Consider the following 25,620-nt stretch of genomic DNA (forward strand, 5'->3'; position numbering starts at 1 on the left):
TCAGTAATAAATAAATAATATGTTAATCTAACTTCTATTGTCATATCTGCCCACACACATTTACCTAACTGTTGCAAACATTTATTTCTCCTGAAATGCAAACCTAATGCATGTTTACTCAAAAGAGAAGTCTAGATGTTTGCTATGATTACCAGGTGGAATTGGGTTGTGTGGATGTCACAAGGTCGTAACACATTTCTTTTTTTATTTATTTTTCTAAAGCATTTTTATACTGCCTTTCATCATATCAGATTTTAGGGCAGGGAACAAAAAATAAAACATGAGAAAACTGTAGATAAAATTTTATAACAGACCAAAACCTTTTTTCCTTTCCTCCTTTCTTCAAAAGCAGAGGGCATGCACATTGCTTCTGAAGTAATTAAAAGTCACACTTCCCTTTAATTTCTAATCTCTATATTTACCTAATATCTATCTACATACAGTAAAAATGCAAGAATGTCACCATGTTCAAAAATTGGTGTTAAAATCTGTAGGAAGTTCTGCAGCAGAACCCAAAACACATCCTCATCAAGCAAAGTGTTCCTTATATTTCTGGGAATTTTAAGATCCTTAGTTATTACTGTTGCTTGAAGAGCTTTTTTAGTAAACTTTCAAAGGAGATCGCCACTCCACTCCAATGTGCTTTATTACAGAGCTTCAGTGTCACTATTTTATTCTGTGCATTTTTTTCTTCTTGCTCTTTCTTAAAGACTGTGGTGACAACATGAGTAGCTTTTACATATTTGATAACTTCTTTAGCTCTTCTATAAATCCTTTGAAGGGTGTCTAGTTACATGAAGTCACTAAGAAGTAAGTTTAGTCTATGTGATGCACATCCTATTGCAGTAATATGTGGGTACTTGTCCATTGTGATTTCCCATGCAGCTTTCATATTACCTGCTTTGTCAGTTAGCAAAGCAAATACTTTACTGCTCTCAATTTTCTTCTAAAACTGTACATATTTCACTGCTGATATACTCTGCAGTATGTCTGTTCTCGCCAGTTTCAATGCTTCTATAATAGACTGGTTGAGGTGTTGTTATCACAAAGTTGATGATTCCTTCTCTCCGAACATTTGTCCACCCCTCTGTAAGTACTGCAAGACATAGTGTTTCACTGATTTTTCCTTGCACAGATTCCATCACACGCTCATGTTCTGACTCCAAAAGGGGTTTGATCAAGGAATGTCTGCTTGGCAAATGATATGATGGTCTTAATAATTTAAAAGCTTCCTGCCAAAATGCATTTTCAGTTATTGACAATGCTGATCCAAAAGGATATATTGCTCTTGCAAGGGTACAATCAATTTTCTACTGATTTTCAGGTGTCATTTTATCTTTAAATGAAGATATGGTGTGTTTTTGTGAGGCAGATGGTTTGCAACACTTCTTTACGTGAAGAAACAGCAGCAGAAATAGTATTTCTGGAATTAGAACTCTGGAAGGAAAAGCTACTTGCACTTTCATTCTGGTCCTCATCATTTAATTCCATAAAGTATTTTTTAATGTCTTTAGGGCACCTCTGGCATGCAAGGATGTGTTTTGTCACCCTTGTAGCATTTGGGAAAGAGTATTTCTTCTCACAGTATTTGCAAATTGCAGCTTTGCTCTCAGCAGAAACTGCCCTGTGGAAATGTTTCCAAACTCTAAATGTTGGTCTCACCATTTTACTAAGAGGAGAAAAACCAATTTACTGACCAGACTATAGATAAACATTCTGCTGTGATGGTGGAGAACATTAATAGGAATAATTTAAGGGCTACGAAAAAGAAACTAATTTGTCAGACAAATTTACCCTCTTACCTGTCGGTTAAGGCCTGAGGGGAGGACAGAAAGTATCACCTCCTGTATACCAACAATTACTCAATTGTAGGAGGTTCGAGGTACACGAGTAAACTAAACTGGAGGCTTTTCCATGCAGTGCCCCCTAGTGCCACAAATGCATATTTCTCCTGTTTGAGAACTGCATATAGAAGTACTGTACACTGTTACTTGAATTCTATTACAGGATTTGCTTGTCTCCAGCTGAGAGAACTTGCAATAATGTAAGACTTTACAAAAAGTTTCAGAAATATTTCATTAAGGTCTTCATTTTACAGTATATAGTTTGAACACCATGTCATAGATATATTATTTATCATTGGAAAAGAACATGTTCCACACAGTTTCAAATTTTCCAGGAAAAAAATGGCTTTGGAAAAAACAAGGCGGAAACCTGTCCCCCCCAAAAAAAAAAATCTGACTTTTTTTCCAGGCCTTCCCATCTCTAGGTGGAGGTGGTTGGTACAAAGTATTACAGCTTTTCCACAAGCATAAATGCTTTCTGCTGGTGCAAAGCTACCATTGGAAACAGCGTAACATTGTAAATGCTGCTGGTTATCTGAGGAACTGCTGGTTTAAAACACTTGTGTACGCTTTATAAATGAAAAGAAGGCTAAAAGCAAATCCCTTAAATGGAGTGGTTGAAAATATAATGGAATTTTAGATTTAATTATTTTTTTTAAAAAAAATGAGAATGTTTCAGGAATATGGTTAATTTCTACTTTCCCCTCTTTCAAAGATTCTAAGCTGCAGTGAGGTTTTGCAGTGATTCTGAGGTCATGCAGAGAGTCTAAAGCATTTGAGGTCATGCTGGATACTCCTCGGAAACACGCTGTTCCTACATCGGTGACAGTTCAGCTCCTGTCCTGAACATTTCAACCATCATAAAAACAACACCCCCCACCTCCAGTTAGTTCTGATGCTTGCAAACCCCAGCTAAGTTTACAAAGTGAATTGGGTATTACAAGCAAATGTAATTCAGGAAGGCTGACTAAGACGCTACCCATGCCCATTCTTAATGTGAAAGGAAGTGTCTTTTAAGAGACCTTTCAGACAGCCAGTATTTTGTGGGAGGGATTCAAGCACACACACAAACTTTAGGTTTGTGCAGTTTAAGTGGATTAAAGTACTCTGCTGCTGTTTGCACAAGAGAGTCACTTTTTAAAAAAAGAAACGGAAAGAAAACTTCTTAAAGGAATTTTTTTTCCAGCCAGAGTGCTGTATTCTTTCCTGGGCAGCCTGCCAAGAGTGGTGGGAGGGGCCAAAGGCAAAAAGTGGGTGGAGCTGTGAATGCACACTATACACACTTGTGCACAACTTTCCATCATCCATCCGTACAAGCAAAAAGCATTGTCAGATTTCAAGGGTATATTCTAGCCAGACAAAAATGCTCTGGGCACAAAGCAGGGACACTGAGAGGTGTGGTCTGGGGAGAGGGTGCACAGCCTGGATGGGGGGCTCAAAGGGATGGACAGAATGCGGCAACTAGACAGGTGGCTGGGAGTGGCCGTCGACACCATATAACACCGGTCCTGAGAGGCCTGTATTGGCTCCCAGTACGTTTCTGAGCACAATTCAAAGTGTTGGCCTGAACTTTAAAGCCCTAAACAGCCTCGGTCCAGTATACCTGAAGGAGTGTCTCCAGCCCCATCGTTCAGCCCAGACAATGAGGTCCAGTGCCGAGGGCTTTCTGGCAGTTCGCTCATTGCGAGAAGTGAGGTTACAGGGAACCAGGCAGAGGGCCTTCTCGGTAGTGGCACCTGCCCTGTGGAATGCCCTCCCATCAAGGCAATACGTAACTTGTTTTTAGTCATTTAGTCGTGTCCGACTCTTTGTGGCCCCATGGACCAGAGCACGCCAGGCACTCCTGTCTTCCACTGCCTCCTGCAGTTTGGTCAAACTCATGCTGGTAGCTTCGAGAACACTGTCCAACCATCTCGTCCTCTGTCGTCCCCTTCTCCTTGTGCCCTCCATCTTTCCCAACATCAGGGTCTTTTCCAGGGGGTCTTCTCTTCTCATGAGGTGGCCAAAATATTGGAGCCTCAGCTGCAGGATCTGTCCTTCCAGTGAGCACTCAGGGCTGATTTCCTTCAGAATGGATAGGTTTGATCTTCTTGCAGTCCATGGGACTCTCAAGAGTCTCCTCCAGTATCATAATTCAAAAGTATTAATTCTTCGGCGATCAGCCTTCTTTATGGTCCAGCTCTCACTTCCCTATATCACTACTGGGAAAACCATAGCTTTAACTAGATGGCCCTTTGTTGGCAAGGTGATGTCTCTGCTTTTTAAGATGCTGTCTAGGTTTGTCATTGCTTTTAAAAGACATTTGAAGGCAGCCCTGTTTAGGGAAGTTTTTAATGTCTAATGCTGTGTTGTGTTTTTAATATTCAGTTGAGAGCTGCCCAGAGTGGCTGGGGAAACCCAGCCAGATGGGTGGGGTATAAATATTAAATTATTATTATTATTATTATTATTATTATTATTATTATTATTAAACAACTACTACTACTACTACTACTACTACTACAGAGGGGCCCAGACGCATCTATACATATATGTATAACAGATATGTAAATTTTATGCAATTCTGTGCAATAGGACTGTGCCCCAAAGTCCTTCAAGCACCAAACAAACACTCCTGAGATATTTCAAAATGCTCAAGTCTCAAGTCCCCCACAAGTCCCAAGAAGGTACGCAGATGATGGGCCCCTGATGTCTAGGGCAGAGTAAGAGCAGAGCTCTATTAAATAGGAACCTCCAGTTTTGGGATTCTCCTACCAACTGATGCCAAAGTTTTGTACTCATTTGGTACCATTTGGTACAACGAGCCTTACATTTCGTGGAGCCCCCCAAGCATAATTGAAACATCAAACCGGGGTTTGCAGTTAACACCCCAAAATCCAACATTGTCTGACTCACTCCAAACCGGTGCCAAAATTTTGCACTCGTTTTGTGCTGCGAACCCTGTATTTTGCACTGCCCCCAAACTGAGTAATTGATACACAAACCGGGGGTCACAGGTACCCGCCCCAAACCCAGCATTGTCCGATTTGTTTCTATTTAATAATGCTGATGAGTTGCTCGGGAGCCAGTTGCCGCCTGCCTCTTGTTTCTCCAATTACTGCTTGAGCGTACAAGGAGAGTCCTTGTCGCTGACGATGGACTCATTCGGCAGCCTGAGGTTTTGTAAACACAAACCAGCTCCCTGACATGGGTGAAGTCACGTAGAAGAGGGACACTTTCCTGAACCTTGGGTCATGCCCAGGGCTCTCTCCAGAGGAAGCCTGTTGAAACCAGAGGGAACAGCACACAGCATACAGAGGCAGGAACCTGAGCCAGTGGCAGTGAGGAAAGAGCGGCTTCAGTCTGTTCCCTGAGAGTCCAGGACAAACACAAACAAGGGGTAAGAAACAAGACCGTGTGCTTGTAACATATTTAGCTGCATCATTGACGCATGTGATCAATGCACGGCTAGACTCTGAACCCACGGGACCTTCCCTTCCGAAAGGCAAGTTCAGGGGAGCGATGGCAAGGTCACTCTCTTGAGTGTGCTTTCTTGAAAACGTTTTCATTCAGACAAAGACCACCACAGCCAAGCACAAATGAACAACCACACCCTAGGCCAACCCCAACCTCTCTCGTCACCAAAGGAACACAAGTGAACAGCAAAGAACCTGCACAAGCAACGCTGACACCAAACCCTACATATAGTAAGTAAAATAGGAACATCGCCACCCGACCCCATCCCCACCCATCTTTCCCCCCCCTCCACCTCTTCCCCCATTTTCTTCCCAATGTCTCAACAAATGAAACTGATTTGTAAAAATGTTACATGGGGAAAAAATATATACGAGAGAGAGACATTGAACACACTTTTGTAAATCAAGAAAATCTTTAATAAAAAAGAAGAAGAAAACCACGTTTTCACTCAGGGCCAAACTGGATGCAGCGTTAAACGTGTCTTCGCTTTTGATGTGCAGATTTGTTCGGTTTAAGAAAAGCTCATAACACCAAATGAATGGCGAGGGAAGGGTGCTGATAATTGTTGAAATCGCAGGGAGGGGGATTTCAACATCTCTCCCCCTCTTATGGACTGGAAGAAAACCCCTCTTCTGAAGATGATGCCAATGGGGGTTTTCCTCCCCATGTAAATAGCAACTGGGGAGAGGGGGGTTTTGACAGGGCAACAGAGGAAAGAGTTAAGTCCCCTTCCTCGCTTGCTGTCCTCTGCTGGAAGCAGGATACTGGATCAGATGGAGCTATGGTTTGATCAAGCAAGGCTCTTACTTTGTTATATGAATATTACAAGCAGGGCCAGCCCAAATGTGAGGGGGCTGCTTCATGCAATAAATGCCAGTGGGCAGGGAGAGAGAGAGAGAGAGAGAGAGAGAGAGAGAGAGAGAGAGAGAGATTATGGTGTAGCACCGTTGGAGGACACAGCTATGTCCACCAAGGAGAAAAACACTTTGGTTCTGGTCTTGACTACAATTAAATAGGGCCAACTTGAGAGCAGAATCAAGGCAAGCAGTCACTCAGGGGGGCAATATTTTTAAGGGTGGCAACAAAGCAATAAATAATCTTTTATCAGGCATCCTCCAGGGCACCGAAAAGGGACTCTGGGTTGCATCACGTTGATTGTACTGCACTTAACCAGGGTAGCAAAATGTCCACAACTAGCCCCAGGATTAAGACTACATTCCGGTACACATTCACTTATAGGTTCCACAGAACTCAGCGGCACTCACATCCAAATAAACATGTATCCACCTTTGTAGAGCATGAGACTCTTAATCTCTGGGTTGTGGGTTCAAGCCCCATGCTGGGCAAAAGATTCCTGCATTGCAGGGGGTTGGACTAGATGACCCTCGTAGTCCCTTCCAACTCTACAATTCTATGATTCTATGTATAAGGTCAGGCTGAACATGTGCTAAAATCATTCCAAATAGTAGCCATGCAAGAATTAACCCTCTTACTTACATTTTCGAAATATATATATATATAGAAGGTGCAGCATTTTTAGCTCTCATGTTGGCATTTTCAAACACAAAGCCAGAATTTCCGTAAAGTAACATTCTAAATAAATTAAAAGGAGAGTTAAAGCAGGGAGGGACGCACACCCCGGCATCTTAGATTTGCACAAAAAGAATCCGGCTGTTGCTTAGAAGCTCTCTGGACCCAAAGTGAAAGGCTCACCCTCTGAACCATTCGGCTTACAAGAAATGGAATTTTCCATAAATATGTGTGTCACTGTGCTGATGGAAAGCTACATAGCTATCCCTACCCTGCAGTCCAATGTTTTCAAAAGGGAGTGGTCCCACCCCCTGGGTGGGGCAATGGTATTAGCTAGGAGGGTGCTAAGAGGCAGGGGGCAGCAGGGGGGCACTGGAGGTATAAATGACTATCAGATTTTGAAAAGCTTGTATCACTGGCTCAAGATCATCTGTTTAACTTCCTTCCACAGGGCCTGTCATACAGAGCTATTCTGCCTGGCTTTCAATTAGAACTTAGCCTGATCTTTTATTCCCCTTCCTTCCCTCCCCCTCCCCTTTTTATAAAGATTACCCGCTCTGGGATCCCACAGCTAATTCTCCCCTGGTCTCCTTGCTGGCCCAAATAGGACTAATTTAGCCAGCTAGCCCTGGTGATCATCTAATGTTTATTGGATGGATTTCCCCCCTAAATTGATTTTTGAATTCTGAATTTATTGTTATTCACGTTTTATGCTGTTTTTGTTGCATCAATTAAGTGTTTTAAATTTGTTGTTAGCTGCCCTGAGCCCGGTTTTCTGAACCAGGAAGGGCGGGGTATAAATAAAAAATTGAAGCTGATGGACTACATGGAACTGGCGGAAATGACTGGCAGAATCCGAGACCAGGGAGAAGAGTTGGTGGAAGAAGATTGGAAAAAATTTAAAGTATATTTACAAAAATATAGCAAAATTAATGAATGTTAGAAGGATGCTGGTATGAAGTTACATTGTCTTAGCAGAAATGTTATAAAGAATTAAGTAAAAATGGATTGTTAATGGGCCAAAGTGTAAAATATAAGGTTAGATTGGGTTAAGGTAAATTATAGAACAAAAATTGAGTAAGATGGAAAGGATTTGCAGAAATAGCTAAATTGAATTAGAATACAAAAAAGGGAGGTGTGAGGAGGTTGGTGAAATAAGTAAATGAAAAACAATGATATGGAAATACTGGATGTGTTTTTAAATGTTTTTGTTTTTAAATGTTTTTGTTTCTTCTTTTTTATTATTGTTGTGCTGTATTCTTTTTTTATTCTGCTTTTTGGTTTTTTTGTTGTTTTTTAATGTATTGTAACTTTCTGTTGTCCTTTTTTTCTAATTGTTAAACTTTTAATAAATATCATTTTAAAATAAATAAATAAATAAAAATTTATTTATTTATTATTATTATTGAATTAATTAAGTCAAATAGTTTTAACTGTATTTTGAATAATGTTACAATGTTTGATTTTATTGTATTATTGTCTTCCTTAGTGGGCCATGCAAACCACTGTTCTGAATAAAAAAATTCCTTCCAGTAGCACCTTAAAGATACACTGTGTATCTGAAGAAGTGTGCATGCACACAAAAGCTCATACCAAGAACTAACTTAGTTGGTCTTTAAGGTGCTACTGGAAGGAATTTTTTTATTTTGACTATGGCAGACCAACACGGCTACCTATCTGTCACTGTTCTGAATGTTTTTAATGGGGCCAGGTAGCAGGCACTGGGAATGAGTTTATAAAGTCAAATTCAACATGTCCAAAGAGGAACTAACTCCAGTTCACATTCACCCCTTTTACAAAATGAACTTCAGTTCACATTTTGTTCACAGTTCTATTCAAGTTCAAACCCTCCTCAGCAATTTCTTTTTCAGCATTCAGAACGTGACTGGCTGCTGTGCTGAAGTCTAAAACATACTTAAGAAGGCTAACAAACCATCAACACACACACATACAGAGCAAAAAACTGTTACGTATACAGTGGTCTGTGGTTGCCTGAACTTGAGTCTGGACCAAGGATTCTGAGCTCCTGTGTTCTGATTTGATACATGATGTCCAATCACAGAACATTTCAGGACATTTGGCCTCTGCCATTGGCCCTTGAACTCTGAGTCATGATTTGCAGCTTGGAAGTTTAGACAGCCAATCGTGTTGGGGGTAGGAGTGGCCCAGGCCTTCAGGAATGTATATAGGCAGTTGCTTTGCCCCTGTTTCCCAGTTATAAAGGTTCTTGCTGTTATCGCTGTGTCTTGCCTCGTGGGAACCCACCTACACTTCAAAACGCATGTAAGAGAATGAACTTGGAAGATGAATCAGAAACCATTCAAAGTCATACTCCCAGATGAACTCAATTCACATTCAGTTCACCTGGAAGTTATGGAAATCACTTTCAAGTGTAGCTCAGAGCTTTTTGAACTAATTTGGTGAACTTAGTTAAATCATAGTACAGTGGTGCCTCGCAAGACGAAAAGAATCCGTTCTGTGATTCTCTTCGTCTAGCGGTTTTTTCGTCTTGCGAAGCAAGCCCATTGACGGATTAGCGGATTAGCACTATTAGCGGCTTTTAGCGGCTTATCTGCTGATCAGATCAGCTGATAAGCAGCTTAGCGGCTTAGAAAAAGGGGGGGGAGGAAAAAACCCCAGCAGGAACTCGCAAGACATTGTCGTCTTGCGAAGCAAGCCCATAGGAAATTCGTTTTGCGAAGCACCTCCAAAACGGAAAACCCTTTCGTCTAGCGGGTTTTCCGTCTTGCGAGGGATTCGTCTTGCGGGGCACCACTGTAGTTCAGTCCAAAGACCTCTCCAGGGTCTGGGGGAGGCATTTTCCTTCTGCATCAGATGCCACTTGATCCTTTTGTAAAACTAGAGCTGTCAGGAATGTCCCTTGGGGAATTTTGCATGCTAAGCATTTGCTCTGCCCAGCCTTCCTCTCCCTTTGGCCAGTCCTTGTTGTCAAACTTTAGACTGTAATTTCCTTGGAACAGGGACTTGTCCTTTTTTGGGTTACATACTGCAAAACGCCATGTGCACAGATGGTGCGACATCCATCATCATCATCATAATCCAGCCATCTGTGAACAGGCGGAACATCTCAAACTCACAGCGAATAGCAGATCCAGCCTTTTTAAGTTGGCAAGAACCCGCTTCAGGAAACATTATTGCTGTGTACTGGAAAAGGATCCCGTTTTGCTCGCTGAAGCAATTGCTTCTGCTTTTATTCAGGTTTTCTTTCACGACTCTGATCGTTTTCTTACTTTGCCCCATTGCAAAATGTTTACATAGGTCAGCGAACTTACACCATCCCTGCGGCTTTTGAAACAAAAACATGTTTCTTTTGATGTTCCCTTACAGGGAGACACATTTTATTTACTGATCCTGCGCCGCCCCCATCTCCTTGTGTTGTAGGTTATGTTTCCTTCTGGAAAGTGTGTTTCCAAAAGCCTGCAACTCAGAGTGAGCTTCCTAGGGTGTGAATGAGCATGTGGCATATTCTGAATTCCTTTCCCATCTTGGATAACACTCTTAAGTATCTCTGGAGAGAGACGAGGCTTCTTTTAAATCAAACTCTGACCTCTTTTACTAAGGGTCGCTTCAACTGTTAAATGCAGTTTCCAACACAGAAGGCATTTCCTTGAGGGCTGTAGTGAGCAGAGTGTCATACGAGACTTGGATTCGAAAGCTGTGCACTAATCACAGTGATGCGTTTGGGGCGTTAAACTGTATGCCAGACCCCACTAATCCCTGGATCCAGCAAGTGTTAAAATATAAGGCAGGCTAGCTTCTTGATGAGGTAATAGCCAGGGTGATGAGCCATTAAGGGGAACAAAGGAAAGAGGTTCTGGGTGAGATGGCAAAAGGGTGGTGTCCCGCAACTTACAGATAATTAAAAGGACAAAGCCTGAGTGTAGAGTTGAGTTGTAGTTTTTTATAGTAAATTTTTGTTGAGGTTTATGAAGGGAAATACAAAGCTTAATATAAAATACCTTTTTTATCCAAACCATAGCATTAATCTAAATAAAATAAAAGCATAGAGAGAATTGGGGAGAGGGGGAGAGAGAGAATAAGAAGTAGAAAAGATATTAAAAGAGAGAGAGAGAAATACAATTAAGAAAATATAGAACTTCCGATGTCTGCCCACTATATATAAACAATATTCACTTAATCCAATATAACACCCAGCAACACCACTTTCTATAAACAAGCATTATCTTCAAATCCAAACGTCATGATTTCATTTTCTTTTTCATGAAAAAAGTTTATGAGAGGTTTCCAATCTCTAGTAAATGTTAACAATGACTTTTGTTTGATTAAGCATGTCAATTTCTCTGTCTCAGCTAACTCCGTTAATTTTGAAAACCACTCTTTCATTGTTGGTAATGACGAGTCATTTCCAGCTTTGTGTCTATAGAAGTCTCAGTGCCGTGATTATATACTGAAGCAAAGTTCCATAGTCCTTTTCTAAATGTTGAGTTGTAGTGATCTGACCTGGAAGGAAAGCAGAGAGCTGGAGAAAGAGTGAGAGAGAGCAATGTATGAGAGTTAACTTGAGTCCAAGGCTGTGCCTATCGGAGAAGCAAATGCCTATTGGGGTGATTATGCTATAAAGCAGAGACATCACCTTGCCAACAAAGGTCCATATAGTTAAAGCTACGGTTTTCCCAGTAGTGATGTATGGAAGTGAGAGCTGGACCATAAAGAAGGCTGATTGCCAAAGAATTGATGCTTTTGAATTATGGTGCTGGAGGAGACTCTTGAGAGTCCCATGGACTGCAAGAAGACCAAACCTCTCCATTCTGAAGGAAATCAGCCCTGAGTGCTCACTGGAAGGACAGATCCTGAAGCTGAGGCTCCAGTACTTTGGCCACCTCATGAGAAGAGAAGACTCCCTGGAAAAGACCCTGATGTTGGGAAAGACTGAGGGCACAAGGAGAAGGGGACAACAGAGGACGAGATGGTTGGATAGTGTTCTTGAAGCTACCAGCATGAGTTTGACTAAACTGCGGGAGGCAGTGGAAGACAGGAGTGCCTGGCATGCTCTGGTCTGTGGGGTCACGAAGAGTCGGACACGACTAAACGACTAAACAACAACAACAAATGCTGTAAACCCCAACATCATAGGCTCAGATTGTATATATGTATAAATACGCCATATCATAAAGACACCACAGCTGTGCTTCATTTCCAAACCCCTGGAATCTCTCACTGCTCCAAGGTTGCCATGGTGTGCAATACCTGTTTCTTAGGCCCATCAGCTTACCTCACAAGCTTTTTGGGAAGATAAATAAGCCATTCCTTCTCCCCAGATTACCCTCAGAACTTGAGATGGGTATTTTATGTCTCTCCAACAGCACTCTCACAAAACTATTATTCTGTAGTGGAAGTCATTCTGACAGTTAAGTGTTTCAGTTTATTTTTTATTTTATTTTTTTAAAAAATAATATTATGTAGTGACAATGCGTAGCAAAAGCCACTGTGGCCATTATGGCCACCCAGTGGGAAGCTACAAATAATTATGATTTCTGAATAAGTGTAGCGGCAGCAAAATAGATGTGATCTACATTATTTTCATGAGTTATTTTTCAAAGGGCTGAGGAAAAGGTTTTCATTTCCCCCCTCCCCCCAACAAACCACATTTCCAGCAACTGGCTCCTTTTCCCTAGTGATTTTTTTCAGCGGTCCTGTGGAAAAGTCAGCTTATTTCAATTGCCTTCACTTGCCCTCCGTCAGCTACCTTCACTTGCTCTGACTGACTATGTAACGCACATCCCAACTTCCAAACAATCCTGGGATCTATAGTTTACCCCCTCGCAGTTTAATTTCCAGAATCTCCAGTTGAGGTTGGGAGTGTCTGAAAGCCTGGAGAGCTGCTGCCAGTCAGTGTTCAGGGTACTGAGCTAGACGAGTCAATGGTCTGCATAAGGCAGCTCCCTATGTTTCCATCTGTACATAATAATATAATATAATAATAATTTATTATTTATACCCCGCCCATCTGGCTGAGTTTCCCCAGTCACTCTGGGCGACTCCCAATCAAGTGTTAAAATCAGTACAGCGTTAAATATTAAAAACTTCCCTGAACAGGGCTGCCTTCAGATGTCTTTTAAAGATAGGATAGCTGCTTATTCACATCTGATGGGAGGGTGTTCCACAGGGCAGGCGCCACTACTGAGAAGGCCCTCTATCTGGTTCCCTGTAACCTCACAATGAGGGAACCGCCAGAAGGCCCTCAGCGCTGGATCTCAGTGTCCGGGCTGAATGATGGGGGTGGAGACGCTCCTTCAGGTATACTGGGCCGAGGCCGTTTAGGGCTTTAAAGGTCAGCACCAACACTTTGAATTGTGCTCGGAAATGTACTGGGAGCCAATGCAGATCTCTCAAAACCGGTGTTATGTGGTCTCAGCAGCCGCTCCCAGTCACCAGTCTGGATTAATTGCAGTTTCCAGGTCACCTTCAAAGGTAGCCCCACGTAGAGCGCATTGCAGTAGTCCAAGCAGGAGATAACCAGAGCATGCACCACTCTGGCGAGACAGTCTGCAGGCAGGTAAGGTCTCAGCCTGCGTACCAGGTGGAGCTGGTAGATAGCTGCCCTGGACACAGAATTAACCTGTGCCTCAATGGACAGCTGTGAGTCCAAAATGACTCCCAGGCTGCGCACCTGGTCCTTCAGGGGCACAGTTACCCCATTCAGGACCAGGGAATCCTCCAATGCGTTTTGTTTTAAGCTTTCTGGGTGCTCTTACTTTTTCTTGGCTCAGTCCCATAATCCTGCATGGGGAACCTGCTTACCTGGAAAGCAAGCCTGCACATATATTTATATATATACTGTACACAACACAGCAACAGGTAAATTATTACTTCTTCTCTTGTACCACCTAAGAGCTGGGGATTTTCCACTACAGTGTCATAGCTTAGGGAAATTTTTCAAAGGGCAGCAGAATCTCAAGCTATCTGATTCTAGTGCTGATAATAGTGGCACTTGATTTGCTTGACTAAGGAAGCTGTTGGCAAAAAACGTTACAACTGGCCATTTGCTTCTCTCCGCACGCATACTTTGGCTCGATTTCAACCAACGGAAGCTTTTTCCAGACGTGTTCAGAATAATCCGACAAGCTATTGCCTGGCCAAATACAGAAGCGATGAGAGCAGTTTTATTTTTTAACATTGAGAGAGCAGGATGCCAAAATGTAGCCTGATAGCCTATCTAAATAAAGTACCGCGGACCAGTTTTAGTGATGAAAGTTATATCCTGCTTTAGAAGAAAGATGCATTTTGTTCTGCCTTTGAGTCCTCCTGACTGCCAATATTTTGAGGGGGGAACCAGGCATATACTGGAATTTGGGCAAGTAAAGCGGATTAAAAGGCTTTGTTTCCCTAGTGCAACAAATTCATTTCTCTCTCTGTCTCTCTTTTTATAAAGGACTTTTTGCAGACAATATCATCACATGTTCACAAATCATCATGAATGAACAACCAGAACAGCTGGAGGTGCCCATAGCCTAACCACTACATAACCACTACATAAATTTTTTGCAAGGAAATCAGGATGGCTGCTGAATAAAGAGGTTACCTGGAAGAGCCCTTTCTCTATGCTCTCCCCACCCAGCTCAGTAAATTAAATCCATGGAGTTTGGTGGCCGTTTTGCATTTCTAATCCTGTGCTAGATATGGGGCAGATTATTATCTGTATCAAGGGATGCGGGTGGCACTGTGGTCTAAACCACAGAGCCTAAGGCTTGCCAATCAGAAGGTCGGCGGTTCGAATCCCTGTGATGGGGTGAGCTCCCGTTGCTCGGTCCCTGCTCCTGCCCACCTAGCAGTTCGAAAGCACGTCAAGTGCAAGTAGATAAATAGGTACCACTCTGGCGGGAAGGTAAATGGCGTTTCCATGCACTGCTCTGGTTCGCCAGAAGCAGCTTAGTCATGCTGGCCACATGACCCGGAAGCTGTCTGCAGACAACGCCGGCTCCCTCGGCCTATAGAACGAGATGAGCGCTGCAACCCCAGAGTTGTCTGCAACTGGACCTAATGGTCAGGGGTACCTTTACCTTTACCTATTATCTGTATCAAGATCCTATTAACCATCAATTCAATGTTCAGATATGAATGTTAACATTATGACTCAGCATAAGCTGAAAAGATTATTTACTTGGTGTCCTTATAATAACTCTTTTAAAACTTACACACACAACTAGGTCACAGAAAGGGCTTCTTGGATTAAATAACTGAAATCTATTAATGAATTATTATTTTAAAATTATAGCTTTTATAGAATCATAGAATCATAGAGTTGGAAGAGACCACAAGGGCCATCAAGTCCAACCCCCTGCCAAGCAGGAAACACCATCAGAGCACTCCTGACATATTGTTGTCAAGCCTCTGCTTAAAGACCTCCAAAGTAGGAGACTCCACCACACTCCTTGGCAGCAAATTCCACTGTCGAACAGCTCTTACTGTCAGGAAGTTCTTCCTAATGTTTAGGTGGAATCTTCTTTCTTGTAGTTTGGATCCATTGCTCCGTGTCTTGCCTTTATGAGTCTTGCCTTTGCCCATTTTATTCCTAGAAGGTTGCTCAAGCAGCTGGAGAAGAGAGAAAAAGAGGGAGGAAGAATTATATATGAAATTAACAATTGCACAGAAGTCCAGGGCTTGTGTACTGTACCTTTGACAACTGCATGGAAGTTGGCATTTAATAAGGTTCAGCTTGTCATACAAAGATGGGTTAAGTGCCAGGCTGAACTCCGAAATAAACCTACCTGGAAGTCTTGTCCCACTGAAGTCCAGGGCCAGTCCTACCATTGGGTAGAGTGAGACTGCCACTTCTGGCAGTGGATGCCGGGGGCAGGGACCAGCATCATGCTCAGCCATTACTGCTTCTGAACCCACCTGCACACCTTGCACTTCCCATCCTCCCAAGCTGGTACCCCAGCAGCAGAAATGTATGTGGTCATCTTCACCACAGGCAATATCTGGAAATGCACAAGGTGAGGGAGGGATGTGGAAGAAAGGAAAGCACAGGAAATGGACAGGTGGGGTCATCCACTGAGAAGCCATTCCTGTTTTTCCTCCCACCTCCATGGGAGCAGAGAACTTGGGATGCTAGAGAAATTTGATCCCACTTCCATTTAAAGGTGTACCTACCTAATTCACACTTATTGAAATAATACGCAGGTTAACGCACAGACCATCCTTCAAAATGCAAAGTTCTCCAAATGCAGTTCTCCTGCAGGGCTGGGCGATATCTGGTTTTCAACATCACAATGTATCAACAGCTAAACATTATGATATACTGATATACAGTGGAACCTCGGGTTGTGAACGTGATCTATGAGGAAGGCGCGTTCGCAACCCACAGCGCTGCGTCTGCGCATGTGCTGTGGGTTGCGATTCGGCACTTCTGCGCATGTGCGAGCACCAAAACCTGGAAGTAACCTGAAGCATCTGTAACCCAAGGTACCACTGTATCTCCAGCCAAGAAATCCGTAGAAAAATGCATCTACATGTGTTAAACTAGGGGAGATCGCCTTGCAAAAATGCATGCGCCGCAATGTGCTCAGACCCACAAGCATGACTTGCTGTAAATGTCCATCATTCCGCACTGATATTTTTGAGAGGGAGAAACCACAGTGGAAAAGTCAGTTTGATCATTTAGCCAAGGCTCTCCATTAGGAGTGAGGGTCGTGTGTAGATATCAGGAGGGTAAGCAGAGCTGTCAATCAGCAAATCTCACCTACACATAAAAAAGGGGAGGGGGAGGGGCAACAATCACATTTTTTCCATTTATCAAAATCCTGGCTGGCTTCTAAAGAGCCATCAGTCTTCACAGCTGTCACTCTGGTCCACTTTGCCAGGCAAAACTCCTAGCTGGGAATTGAGCAAGTTCCCTTGATCTAGCAGTGGTGTTGACATTGGGAAGGTCTTCAGTTGGTTCACTACCACTCCAAACTACCCCATTGCGATGTACAGGTCTTCAAAGCATAGATCTCTTAATATACCCTTGGTTCTGCTGTATCCATGGCTTTCATGGTTGAATACTGGGGACTTCTGGGGATAATGTTTCTCAGGCTTTACACATCAGTATACCTGGCTCTGCAGCCAGGCTTAGTTACTGTATACTGTATAGTTGCAGAGCTGGTATCAGCACCCTGGGCAAGGCCCACTGCTGATACCTGCTAGACTGTTCTTTAAATCTAGCCACCATTTAAATTTCCCACCTTAGTATTACTCCAAGTCAGAGTGAGAAATTAAACTGGCAGCTAGAGCCAGTGTGGTGTAGTGGTTAAGAGTGGTAGACTCGTAATCTGGTGAACTGGGTTCGCTTCCCCTCTCCTCCACATGCAGCTGCTGGGTGACCTTGGGCTAGTCACACTTCCCTGAAGTCTCTCAGTCTCACTCACCTCACAGAGTGTTTGTTGTGGGTGAGGAAGGGAAAGGAAAGGAGATTGTGAGCTGCTTTGAGACTTCTTAGGGTAGTGATAAAGCAGGATATCAAATCCAAACTACTACTACTTAGGAAAGCTGCTGTCCTCCACCACCAGGCCTCACTGAGGAAGAGGAGGTTGGGCCCGTCAGAGGGCAATTTGTCCAGGGTCCTGAGTATCTTTTTCTCTGGAAGATGGGATGAATAGACACCACCCCTTTCATCCCGCATTACATTGAGGAAGAGTTTTTTAGCACTGCAGCACGAAAGAGCAGGAGGGTGTGGAATGGCAATGAGGGCGTCCTGCAGAAAGCCTAAGGCATGGGAGAGAGACCGTGGGAGAGAACACGACTGGGGAGAAGTTTCCTGAGTTAAGAAGAAGGCTAAAGGATGAGATTGCAGTCAAATCCAACAATTCTTGCTTGCTAGTATGTTTAGGAGCTAATGACCATACAGCTGTATTGCTGATAGGCAGAGACATAGACTGTAGAAATGTAATTGGTAGAGAGGGCTCTGTGTGATGTGATTTCCTCTCCTCTCTTGAGCGGAAATAATCGAATAAGTATTTCCTGTTCCTTCCCCCCCCCCTCTTCCTTTGACCGATGATGGGGGCAGACATGTCCTCCACTTGCTCCAGCTCCAGCTCATGCCTGTTTTTATTGCAAATATATTTTACCTGCATAGTTTTTACTGCTGCTGTAGCTGAGAACCAATGCCAGACTATGAGTAAGTAAATCGTATTTTAAACTTACTTTTCAGTCTGTTGTCTGATTCTTTGTTAAAAGGGGTAAGGAAACAGGGAAGCAGCTTACTTCATAGTTAGTCTTGTTCAAAAGAAGGCTTCACAGCCTTATTCCTATGCTTCAATTTTGCTGCTAAGGATGGGACTTTAAACTCTGTTTAACTCACATACGTGGGTGCCCGGATGGATAAATTGCAATTAATATATCCTCTCCTACCTATTAAAACCCATCCCACATGGAGGACTTGTGAGTAGGAGTGAGAGAATTTTGCATTTTCCCCGGCAAACAGAGCAACCGCAGCCAAAATCCCCCCATGAATTTTCTTGAATGTTAGATAGTTTTCATTAGGAATGAGAAATAGGAAGATGCAAGCAATGGGATTCACACACACACACACACACAAACACACACGTGTCACAAAACATCTTCCTTTTCCAATATTAGAAAGGTGTGTCTGGAATTCTCTCCCTCTAGACCTATGGCCCAGAACTGTAAGATGGCAGAGAAGAAGAGGCCTTGATGCGACTCATCAGCAGTCACCACTTGTTTGCTTGTTTTACTGAAATCCTGCCATCTTTCCATTTATACCACAGCCAAGGTGACTCAATTAGAAATGCGATGTCTCTTCTGCTTGGAGGACAACCCTCTATCTGAAGGAGTCTTCTTTGGTGAAAAGCTGCCTTCAACAGTGAGCACTCGAACAACAGAATGAGCAGGCATGCAGGCCGCCTGGTCACGATCTTCCTCACAATGGTGAATATATTTCCATTTAAATGATAGCAATTGTTTATAAATGTGCATCCATGCATGTAAATTGGCATAGGTAAATTTTGTGCAAATCTGCACCCTCTTTTGTGATGCTTTTCCTCCTTTTGGGCAATGTGTCAACGGACACCTTAGCCTGGTAGAATTCATTCACGGAAGATGACATTTGCATAAGCTTTACGCATGTAAATTCCATGGCCTGTAGGCTTGGTTTGCAAGGTCATTCCCCTTTATAAAATCCAGCAAAACAGAAGAGCCATAGTTCAGCAGCTGAACACACACTGTGATGGCCTGGGATTCGGACTCAGAGGCTGAACCTAAAGAATTCCAGCCTGCACAGGAGTTCCCGCCTCCAGAACCAGCTGAGCCGGGGCTGGGGCCTGAGCCTGAAGGGTCCTCACCTGTGCTGGATCCTCAGGTGCAGGCACCAGCTGAGTCTGTTCTGGCCCCTGAGGTGATGGAGGACCCATTGCCTGCAGGTGCTCCACTCTCAGCCCCGTCAGGGGAAGAGGAGGTTGCCTCTGGGTCCGGTAGCCCTCCAGCCTCTCCTGAACTGCAGAGGCTCAGGGCAGAGAGGCAGAGGGAACTAAGTTCCCGCAGGGGGAGTGCTCGCCTCCGGGCCAGGAGATGTGAGTCACCTGTGGACCGGGGCCACCCAATGCCTTGGGGCAGATAAAAGCCAGTCAGCCCCAGTCCCAGGTTGCGGGAGCAACGTTGTTGCTAGCCTGTTCCAGCCTGCACCCTGTCCTGCTCTCCTGCCAGAGTTCCTGACCCCACCCGACTCCCTGCCTTGGACCCAGGTACAGCTTTGACGGACAGCCTCCATACCACACCATCGACCTTAGACTGGACTCGGACCTCGCCTCTCGCCCCCGGACCAGCACACATGCTTTGCATGTGAAAAGATTCAGGTTCAATTCCTGGCATCTCCAGGTATTGCAGGTAACCAGGAGGAGAAGGCGCTGGAAGGGCAGTGCAGTGCGGATACAGCGGCAGAGCCAACCCACTGCTCTCACCACTGCACACTGCCAATCTTCTTATTGCCTTGCCCCTTTCCGTCTTGGATACTGGCAGCAACCTTTACGTTGGGAAGCCAGATTACCAGAGCCTTCTATTCCACCCACCTACTCTCCAGTAGATTTTGGATCAAACTTTCTTTTTCAAATGTAGCCTGCCATTCTAGGCCAGTAGCTAAACCTGCTATATCACTTCTAAGAAGAATTAAGACATCCCGGTAAACATCAAAGAGGTTAATTACACCTTCACTCCATATCCCACTTCATGCCATGTATGAAGATATCATCTCATTTCCTTTGATATTCGGCACATTCTTAATTGCTGTCATTAGCATTCCTAACATACCACTTTCTCTAGACCTAGCTATACCTGCCACTGCAATTACAGTGGTTGTTGTTGTTGTTGTTGTTGTTGTTGTTGTTGCTTTGATTAGAGGGGTAAAACCAGACGTTATAAGAGACACAGAACTGCTTCCAGTCCAAGTCTCCTCTCCCTGTTCCTTCCCATTGAAACACTGTATAACAGTGTTTAATAGCCAGTGTGGTGCAGTGGTTAAAGTATTGGACTAGGACTTATTTAGGTAAGTCAATTAAAATAAACAACATGCATGCAGTGACACAGTGCATCTTCCAGATCCCTGACAGCCAGGAATGTGAGAGACAGGAGACACAATGACATCACATCCTGTTAGAGATTAAAACAAAAAATACAAAAAAGGAAAGAGGCGTGATGGGATGGCAGCAGTCCCATGCCTCTCTACAAAACAGTAGCTTGGCATTTCCAGAGCAAAACAATTTGATGCAAACCTACCTAAAGCACATTTTCCAAAAACAATTCACGGGTTGAAATGCAGCTATCCTTTATATGCGCACTTCTTTGAATTTTTCGGTGCACTTCTCCGACCAAACGAGTGCAAAAAAATGCATATATTAAGTGGAAAGCATGCAAAACATTCAATATATTATCAGAAATATCATGAAAATGCCTTTTATTGCAGAAGGTTGCTTACAGAAATGTGTGTTTCGGGAGGAAATGCACTTTAAAATGCTGGTGAGTTTTTCTTTTAATTCACAAAAACATGGAAATGTGGAGAACTGAACATAAGATTGGGAAAATGAGGAACTGAAAGAAACCTAAATTGATAGTTTTGTCCACCACCAGCCTCAGGGCATCCTGCACAGCATGTGAGCCTCCAAACCAAACACGGTCAGCGGCAGACTTAGGGTTCTCAAATTTCAGCAGCGCCCCATACGATGCTAAAATTCACTCCCAGACTCTTGTGCTCCATTCTACAGCATGGTTGTGGCACCCCCTGCAGCGCTTCGCCCAGTGCAGCCGAAGCAGTCACACTTCCCTAAAACCACCCCACCAGTTATGTACTGTAGCCTGCCCTAAATCTGACACACATACACAATTTTCTGTTCTAGACACCCAGCCCAGGCTGGCTATTGATACATGGCAGGTGGTCTGCTATTCTGCTGGTAGGCTTGTGTTTGGCTTGGTGTGTTGCAAGTTGCCCAGATCTGCTGTAAGAACATGGAATGAAACTGATGGGTCAGTGAGACCAGAGTACAGATCCTGGAACCAGCAGTTCAATAATAATAATAATAATAATAATAATAATAATAATAATAATAATAATAAATTTATTTGTACCCCACCCATCTGGCTGGGTCTCCCCAGGCACTCTGGACGGCTTCCAACAAAGATTAAAAATACATTAAAATGTCACACATTACAAACTTCCCTGAACAGGGCTGCCTTCAGATGTCTTCTAAATGTCAGGTAGTTGTTTATCTCTGACATCTGATGGGAGGGCGTTCCACAGGGCGGGCGCCACTACCGAGAAGGCCCTCTGCCTGGTTCCCTGCAGCTTTGCTTCTCGTAATGAGGGAACCACCAGAAGGCCCTCGGCGCTCCATAAAGACTGAATGAGTCATTTGTAGATGGTTCTTATCAAAAGATCTGGGTCTACTGCATCCATAACACTTAACCAAAAGCAGGCAGCGTGGGTGGGACTCCATAGCTGAGATGGCTTCTCAGGACTCTGTGCCACGGACAGTTATGAAGAGGTAGAGGAGCATGGCAGCAGGGAACTTGGCATGGTGTGGAAGCAGCGGAGCCAATCCATTTGTTGCACCCACACTGCGCTAAGCTCCCTACTGCCTTGCCCCAAGTCCCCCATTCCTCTTTTGGTAACCAGTGCTCACCACTGGGAAGCCAGGTCAGTAATGCAGTCCTACTCATGCCGCTGAACCAGCCAGTACAGTTGGTACTAACGGCAATGGTTTTCTGCCCTAATTTCGGTTAAGATTTCTTCTAATTTTTTTTGAATATTTTTTATTAGGAATTTCAACATAACAGTTTATCACAAATACATAATCCTCATTCCCCCCCCCATTTTCCCCTCCCCCCCCAAAGAAGACCCCCCCCCAGACTTCCCTCAGCTCCTCTCTCTGGTTTTTCAACACATGTTATTCTCTGCATATTATAAAATTGTAAAGTTCCTTAACTTATCTATCTATACATTACCAATAAAGAGTTTGTGAATATTTATTCAAAACCTGCCAAGGAGTCCAGTTCATTTTGTTGTTTCTTTAAGTACTTTGTAAAAGGTTCCCATTCTTCTTTAAAGTCACAGTTGTCCTTATCACGCAGTTTGTGTGTCAATTTCGCCAATTCCGCATAGTCCATCAGTTTCTCTTGTCACAGTTCTTTGGTCGGGATTTCCTCATTCTTCCATTCTTGTGCTATTAAGACTCTTGCCGCCATTGTCACGTACATGAAGATGTTTTTCAGTTTCCTTGGCAGGTCTTTTCCTACAATCCCTAGCAGAAAGACTTCAGACTAACTTTGGTTAAGATTTCAACATTGCAGCGGGAAGAGGTACGGTTTATCCAAGCGAGGCCCACTTCCAGAAAACATGTCCAACGGGAGAAACCACGCAGGCTTGCGTGTCACCTTTGAAGCAGAAGGGCTGGAGGAAATTGCCTTAACCATGGTTTCTGCAATGCAGATGTCAACCTTGGTTGTTCTGCAGAAGGCGGGATAGAAATGTGAAAAACGAATGAATGGTTAACTGTGCTTAACTACAACCATGGTTTGCAAAACCTGCAGCAAACCATGGTTTCACAGACTAGTTTGTGTCCAAACCTAAGCCAATGTGGGGGGAAATGTGGTGAAGGGGAGGTCTGTCAGAAATCTAGTGGAAGGCTGGTCTACCACCCTCTGAGCCTGGCGGGGTTTGGTATGTGGCAGCCTGTCCTCTACAACTGCTTCTGCTAACTATATTGATTGATAATTCTGTATATGGATAAGAATTTTGAAGCAGACTAAATTCTTCTTGTGTGGACTGTTTACCATCTTAGTAATATCCTCAAAAGAAAGGAACAAACAATTGGTTTTAGGGGTGGTCAGTCACCCATCCTTCAATCTTTTCAAAGCTGCACAACAGAGATTGATACTTTTTAAACAATGCAATCCCACCCTATTCTGAGTTTAGCTATTTTTTCCCTAACAAGTTTAAGCAACTTGATTCCCTCCCCCCACCCTCGACCATCGTGTTAAATCGTTTTGTCTGGAAAAGGTTCAAAACTTTGCTTTCATGATTTTCATCCGAAATGTGCTGCCTTTGGCTGAATTCCTGATTCTGTTTTTGTTTTGTTTTTTCCAATTCTCAGTGAATGCCAGAAATAAAGAAAGAAAAGTAATGAAGAAAACACAGGGCAGAGGGGCCAGGACAGTGCTCACTGGCTGAAAAGTTTGACCCAGTTCTAAACATTTTACAAGTGATTGCTTTGTTTGCTCAAGTTTATAAGAATAGCCAGTACCCGGCATGCTATTTCCCTGATCTCACTGGGAAGGCTGATAAGTGCTGGGCATACCTGTAACTTTCCACTTTGCAAAGGGGATCAAGTGTCCAGCTTGTGCAAATTGCGTCTGCAAATATGAAGCTTGGGAGATCGGAGTTTTGTATTTTTAAAGCAGATTTTTCGACTGCAGAACTTCTCTATCAGAAACCCTGCACTTAAAAGAAAAGCCAAACTGACACAAAGTGTGCTTTGCTTCTTTCTTGCTTGGACACTAAATGGGTGGCGGTTTCTCATATACGTTAGTAGCTCTCTACTGTATGATAAGGATTCATTTATTTATCTGCCTTAGTTCAGTAACTGACAGGTGCGCGCAAACATTGAGCAATTTAAGGTTATTTACAAGGATGTGATGAAACCTTACTAGCCTGAAGATGAAGGTGCAACACAGGAGGTTCTGGCTGAAAATAAGTTTTTTTTTAATATTCTTTATGCACTTTGTTCTAAGTATGGAAACCGAGAACATTCTGCCCTTGTATAATTGTGTACATTCTGTCCCTATCGCACTTTGTGTCCAGCTACATACTAAAACAAGAAACCCTGTGGATATAAAATCTATATTGCAGAAAGCATCAAGTGCTAGTAATATTTCTGGGAGCAAAAGCCTCCCAGTGGTATTATATTATTTGGTAATAATGGCAAATCTATGGATTGCAATGCACATGCTGTTTGACCTGAGAAATTAACAGTACAATCCTGTGCATGTTTACTTGGAAGTAAGACACACTGTGCTCAATGGCCTTACTGAGTGCTAGGGTATGTGCTTTGCATGCAAATGATTCCTAGTTCAATCTCTGGCACCTCCTAGTAGAACTGGGAGAGACTTCTGCCTCAAACCCTTCCGAGCTGCTGCCAATCCATGTAGACAATACTGAGCTAGATAGGCTAATGGTCTGACTCAATAATATAAGGCAACTTCCTATGTTCCAAATTGCTTTCGAATGGCAGCATTTAATTCAGTGCAGTCCCAACCAGGGATGGTAAAGGGTAAAGGTAAAGGGACTCCTGACCATTAGATCCAGTCGCGGACGACTCTGGGGTTGCAGCGCTCATCTCGCTTTACTGGCCGAGGGAGCTGGCGTACAGCTTCTGGGTCATGTGGCCAGCATGACTAAATGCCGTTTACCTTCCCGCCGGAGCGGTACCTATTTATCTACTTGCACTTTGACATGCTTTCGAACTGCTAGGTTGGCAGGAGCAGGGACCGAGCAATGGGAGCTCACCCCGTGGCGGGGATTCAAACCGCCAACCTTCTGATCGGCAAGTCCTAGGCTCTGTGGTTTAACCCACAGCACCACCTGCGTCCCTAACCAGGGATGGTACAGAAATTTAATTCAGTTAAAGGCGAACCTAGCGAATTCACACCTTTTGAAACAATACATGAGCCAAAACACAGCCATACTTTGAAATTTGCACTCCTACGAATTTTGTAATGCAGTTTTCCACTCAGTTGATGTGTACACAAATGCACATACTTGTGTAGTGTGCATTAAAATGCACATGTGAATGAAATTAGCATGCAAAATATATTTGCTTTGCAAAAATGTGTATATGAGTCAGCATTGCATACAAATATGTTTATTAGAATACATTAAAAGACTCGTGAGTTTTCATGAGGGTTTTTGTAAATTGCAAATTGTTGCAGAAATGTAGAGATCTGATTTTAATATTGGAAAAATCAGGAATTTGGTGAACTGAAGCTAACAGAGGTCCCCACCCCACCCCACCCCTCACAACACTAACCACAATTTGCACTGAAAAGGGAAATGTGATAAAATAAAGGAGGAGAAGGTGTGACTGAATGGGGTGGGGGAAAGATACATCTGATTTGTCAAGCCAGTGTTTCCTTCCTTCCCCAGATTATGAAAGGAATGCCGAGAATGACTTCTGCCTTGGGAGAAAGGATACCCTTCCCTGGCCTTATCCAATTATATACACATGCATGCATGCAACAGCCAATAGGTGGACGCCCAACCTTCTAG

At 43.4% G+C, this 25,620-nt stretch overlaps 1 long non-coding RNA gene across 1 annotated transcript; it reads left to right on the plus strand.

The window, feature by feature from the left end:
- Positions 1-5,401: 5,401 nt before the first annotated feature.
- Positions 5,402-24,694, plus strand: LOC309514322. Its single transcript, XR_014211923.1, has 3 exons — positions 5,402-5,530; positions 18,581-18,740; positions 23,450-24,694. It is a non-coding gene; the product is annotated as an uncharacterized lncRNA (long non-coding RNA).
- The last annotated feature ends 926 nt before the right edge of the window (positions 24,695-25,620 follow it).

Source organism: Podarcis vaucheri, assembly GCF_965113315.1.
Source record: "Podarcis vaucheri genome assembly, chromosome: 11".
In the NCBI taxonomy this organism is placed as follows: Eukaryota; Metazoa; Chordata; class Lepidosauria; order Squamata; family Lacertidae; genus Podarcis; species Podarcis vaucheri.